At 52.0% G+C, this 5,485-nt stretch overlaps 1 long non-coding RNA gene across 1 annotated transcript in view; it reads left to right on the top strand.

Moving 5' to 3' along the window:
• Positions 1–5,485, top strand: part of LOC113211387 (uncharacterized) — a 213,603-nt gene that overhangs the window by 24,052 nt on the left and 184,066 nt on the right. The window lies entirely within an intron of this gene.

Raw genomic sequence — 5,485 nt, 5'->3', positions numbered from 1 at the left:
GATGCAAATTGCATCGTCCCAAGCCAATGTTCTCGATTCCGCAAGAACATTTCTTGGGCCGAGAACACGCTTTTCTGGGTGCACACACCACACACGTACTCACACGTGATGAATAATTTGTGGACGTTGTGTGTGTGTGTGTGTGTGTGTGTGTGTGTGTGTGTGTGTGTGTGTGTCCTCACTCCCTCTACAGCTTAGACCAGCGGCAACGGAGAAGTTGTAGTGGTGTATGTGCTGACCATTCTCCCTTCCCTCTCCCCTTCCCTCTCTCTTCCTCTTTCCTTCTCTTTCCCCTTCGCTCTCAAGCCCTTTCAGACACCCTAGCCCTGGGCCAGAGCTAGGCGGGCATCTAAAGTTCGGCTGAGTCTGCGATGGTAGTTGTACTGCTGTGCGGGCCACTATGGCGAGAAGGGGAGAGGAAGAGAGAGAGAAACAGAAATGTGGTATGGCAAAGTGGACCATGGGTTAGAGAGAGAACGAGCAATGCCAAAGGGGAGAGAAACCCACCCCCATATTCCACTCCCTCCTGAGGTCCCTCCTAGCCTGCCAGTTAGCCCGACCTGCCTATGAGTCCCTTCCAGGCCGACCCAACAGACTCTCTAGCGAGGGATGGGGATGGAGAACGCGAGAAGGGGAAGGAAGGGACGCCGCCCGTTCAAAATTATTTCCCATGTATAAACACTTTGTGATCTGTGGGCTGAACGTGCGCTCACTGGCGCCCGGAGGAGAGGGGGCAGGGTGTGCGGGGGTTAGTCTTAGGCTGTCTGTCTTCCGCTACCTTCATTTATTTTAACAATTTCAAACCCTGTAAAAACTGCTTTTCTTCCTGTCGAATAGGGGACTCCTGTCCTGCAGGGCGTCGTAACGTAACGAAACGCGTAACGCAAACGCATAAAAACGCAAATAAAATTGCAACTTTAATGCGTTATTGAAGCGTCTTCGAAGATATTCAAACGTATTCTCATTTATAATGCTCGCAGAAAGATGAAAACGCTTCAAAAACGCTTTTAAACAGAAATTTTATTTTCGGTTTAGTGCGTTTCCGTTACGCCTTACGTTACGTTACGACGCCCTGCTGTCCTGTCGTAGTTTTCTCCCCTCCCACCATCTCTTTTTCGCACCTACTTCTCTTGCTTAGTGCAGCCCCATTTTCTGCCTCTTCTGCTTCGCTCCGCCCTCTCTGCTCTTGACAGGTGTTCTTTCAGGCGTAAGGTCGTGTTGAGGTTCCTCTCGGCTCATCACCCACCACGCCCTACCAGGCTCACCTCACCTCGCCTCGCCCCGACCCCCCTCCAAATCCTCCCTTTTTTTGCGCGCGTGAAGGAGCAACAGAGGGCGCTCCTTTTTTGGCCCTTTCTTTCGCCCCTTTCTTCTCCCCTGTCAGCCGAGCGTGCCGCAGCTACCAACGCATTATCAGGAGTAATGAATGAATCAATCGCTTCATCGCGCGTGAAAATGCTTTCCGCGCGAAGAGTAAGGTGGAGGCTGACTTCAAGAAAATAACGAGGGTTGTATATTTTTTTTCTTCTTTTTCTTTTATCTTTTAGAGCTATAATGCAACGTTCTTGTTTGTGGATTTACAATTACATGTAACGAAATTAACGCTTACAGTACGTTAACCTCACTTATTGTTTTTTTATGCTCTCGAAAAATGTATAATTTTTCTTGGATATCTACTATTGGACGTACACCATGATGGTTAAGTAAGTCAACTATCACCATTCGGTAAAAAACAAAAAAAACGAAACAAAACAATAACATATTTTTCGTTCTCATGACCATGTGAACGTCGTACCAACCATATTTTAAGGCTGGTCGCCGTGCTAAATACGATGGTTGACAAAGCTAATAAGTATTCTGGGTTTATTTCGTTATGAAGGATGACTTTACTACACCACCCGTGGCGGCGGCTTGCATATACATTGCATCGTTTTTCGTGTGCTGCCCTATTTTCAGGCAACTTCTTCGATTTCCACTTCCACCCTACTTAGGTTTGCGAGGAAAGGCATTTGTGGCACTTATGTTTACGACTTCATGTCGTCATCAGGTTTCGTACCAATCGTAGTAAAAAGACGAAGTTCGCAAAGAGAGCTGTTTGCTTTTCCCTTGAAAATAAGCCCCTCTTGAATTATCACTTTGGTTTTGTCGTCGTGTATCGCGCAAGTGGACTGGACGGGGCGCTGGGCTGTGTGGCCGAGGCTGTGGTGGCAGGTGGCAGGCGCTCCCTCTGATCCTCCCCGGGGCCGGCCGGGCCGCCGGGCCGAGGCCCCCGCCGCCCGGGTCCGGGCCTCGCTGTGACGCGATGGCTTTGAACTAACTGATGGTAGCGCCACCGCGCCCCGCCCGGCGCTGTCCCTAGGAAAGGAAAACAGAGGGCCTGGTGAAAGGAAGACGAGGAGTAGGAGGAGGAGGGGAGGGAGGAGAGAAGGGTCGGTGCGGGGAGGTCTGATAACGGATGAGGAGCTAAAATGGGTGTGTGTGCGCGCGCGAGCGCGCGGGCGGGCCGGCGTGGGGCGGCTGGCGGAGCGGGGGAGGGAGGCAAGGGGGCGAGCGAGCAAAGGGTCGCCGGAGGGTGGGGGAGGAAACGTGTCTAGGATTGGACTAAACTCGCACTAGCTCCGTATTTCTGGACGTCCATCTAGCCGAGGGAAGCCGAGCACACGCCACCCTCCGCTGCTGCCGCCGCTGCGTTAGTTGGCCTCGCCCCGGGGGTAGGGCGGGGCGGGGCTCTGCTGGACCAACATGGGGCGGCACAAACTACACTATCGGAAATGACCTGGAAGTAGCCCCGGACCCCAGAGGGGCCTCGGAGAGGGTTCTAGAGGGGCTCGCTGTTGCTGGGCAGGAGAGCGACAGAGAGAGAGAGAGAGGCAGTGGGAGGGATGAAGCCCCTTGTGTTTGATCCACTCGAGCGGCCCCTGGCGGCCTCCGCCTGCCGGTGTAGGGACCCCCGGCCCGGATACCGACGTAACTAAGGCCAGCCTCTGCCCCTGGTACGCCCCGCCCCGCCCTGCCCCGCCCGGGGCACGCCACGTGGTGCGGTGGGGCACTGTCGGCAATGTGCGGCGGAATATAGGAAATCGCGTCCTACGACGGGGAGGGACTACGAAGGCGATGGGCACCGGCGAAAGTGATACATGACTTCATGCACGTCTTCCAAGCTGGCATTCCTGTTCTTCAGGCCAAACAACCAAAGAAAAATGAACTGAAAGCCATGTGTACTTCTCCAAAGTCATACTACATTGCTGCTAGTAATTCTGTTCGTTGGCTACACTGATAAACTAAGTGTTCAACTGCTCAACACTTGTAAGTATGCAGCTGCAAGTTGAATACTTGCAAGTGTCCAACTCCGTAGTTCTACACTTGCAAGTGTTTAACTCGGTAGGTGTGCACTTGCAAGTGTGCAACTCCTCAGTTAAACACTTGCTCAGATTGGACGCTTACTGTGTAGGAAGTGCTCAACCGAGGAGTTGCACACTTGCAAGTGCACACCTACCGAGTTGCACACTTGCAAATATTCAACTTTCAGTTGCACACTTGCAAGTATTTAACTTGCAGTTGCACACTTAGAAGTGTTGAGCAGTTGAACACTTAGTTTATCAGTGTAAAAATTACACAAAAAAATAGTTCTTGCATCACTTATTCCATCATTGCGACAAATATGGTAAATTTACAACATATTTTGTATTTCCGATAGAATATGTTCTAAATTTACTAGAGCCCATTCAAACCGAGTTCCAATTCGAAGCAAAGTGCTTTTAGTTTTACAATTTTAAGTTGTCACTTACCACACATCACGGAAAAATTGCAACCCTTACGAGGATTTCTGATGGTGATTCTTGAATCGAGAACAATAGTTTGGGGGCGTTGAGTGCTACTTTGTCGGACTCTTTCCGCGTGAGGCACGCCCATCGCACATTGGATTTCGAATGACATGTTCGTGTAACAATAATGTTGGAAAGACGTCACAAAGTTTTGAGGAGTAGCCCCGCCACGACCCCTCCCTGTCCCGCTCCCGCTTCCGCATCCACGTGGCCGCGGTTTCGCTGCTTCGCCTTTGGCGTGGCGCGCTGTGTGGCGACTCGCTCCGACGCTCCACAAATCTAAATCATGCCCAACAGTTGGTGGGGCCACCAAAACTTTCTGCTCTTTGAGTGCCAAAGTTGTTGGCCCCGCGGCTGCTGCCGTTGCCGCCGCTGCTGCTGCCGCTGCTCCTGCTGCCTGCGCGGGGAAGAGTGTCTAGCGCGAAACACTATGGCTGGCCGTGCCACGGCGCCGCGACACACGTCTGATGTGAAACAGCGACAGACAACGACACCAAGCACGGCTGAGCGAAGCGTCGGCGACATGCTGGTGTCAATCCGGACATAGTAGCTCGTCGCGCACCGCTCCTGTTGTGTGTCATCAGAGATGGGGTGAACCGAGGAGAGAAAAAAAAATAATAGTGAGGACTAAGTGCCGCTGCTGCCGCTGGGCCGTGCGAATATGTGAGGAGCACTCTGCTGAAACGTGTTTTATTTGCAAGTCGTTTTTTTCTTGTGTGTTTTTTTTTCATCGCGTTATGTTGCTTTTTTTCCTTGCCTATTTTCCGCATCTCATGCTCTAGAGTAGTTTGACACCTCTCCACGCTAGGCCGCGAGCAGCTCCATCATGCCCGGCGTGATTAACGTTGCTTTATGCGAGTGAGTGTGTGTGCCGGAGTAAAGCGGCAGAGAAATGCTCTAAATTCTGTAATTACTCTGCTTTTTTTTCTCGCCTTCTAAAAGGTTGGGCGTGCGAAAAAATTCACTGAATTTATGGTGTGAAGTGGGTGAGCAGGCTGCGTACGCGCCCAGCTCAGGCGTTTCGAGGCGTGCATGGCGCCGGCGCCGATGGTCCATACGGGAGGCTGCGCCACGTGCCTGGAGGACGCCGCCGTGGTGGACGCCATGTTGTTCGGGGTGATGAGCCCATTTTCCACACGACGGCGGCGGCCAGGCCCCACGTCCAGCGGACTGTGCCGTTATTAATATGGCCCGGTTATCTTACGCAGCGAGCGCCCCCATCTTGCTGCTGCTGCTGCTGCGGACGGAGATGGATGGGGCGAAATGGGTTGAGTGAATAAATAAGACCAGAGGGGTAGTGTCGGTGGTGCGGGGGAGAGCGAACGGGGAGAGGGAAAATGCGGGGAAATTGAACATCTCGCCAAATTTTCTACTGCGGAAGCTTTCAACAAACCATAGCGACTTGCAAGAGAAGGAGAAGAAAAAAACTTGTTTTTCCCTTCCTAGTCTTTTTCGGGAAACACGCCTGTCCATAGAGAGTATACTCCGTTGCCGTGCTGTGAGCAGCCCGCATGAACAGCAGCACATTCGTGCGAGCATTCCCCATTCCCCGTTCATGTTCCTCTTTTTTCCATCATTTTTCCTGCTCCCCACACGTTGTAATCTGAGTTGATTCTCGTAGCCGAGAAATACCTTCTAGAAGTTTTCTTGTCCTTACTTTG

Source organism: Frankliniella occidentalis, unplaced genomic scaffold, assembly GCF_000697945.3.
Source record: "Frankliniella occidentalis isolate FOCC.00 unplaced genomic scaffold, Focc_3.1 Scaffold59, whole genome shotgun sequence".
Classification (NCBI taxonomy): domain Eukaryota; kingdom Metazoa; phylum Arthropoda; class Insecta; order Thysanoptera; family Thripidae; genus Frankliniella; species Frankliniella occidentalis.
Note: the sequence above shows the minus strand (reverse complement) of the source record. Positions and strands in the feature narration are given on the sequence as shown.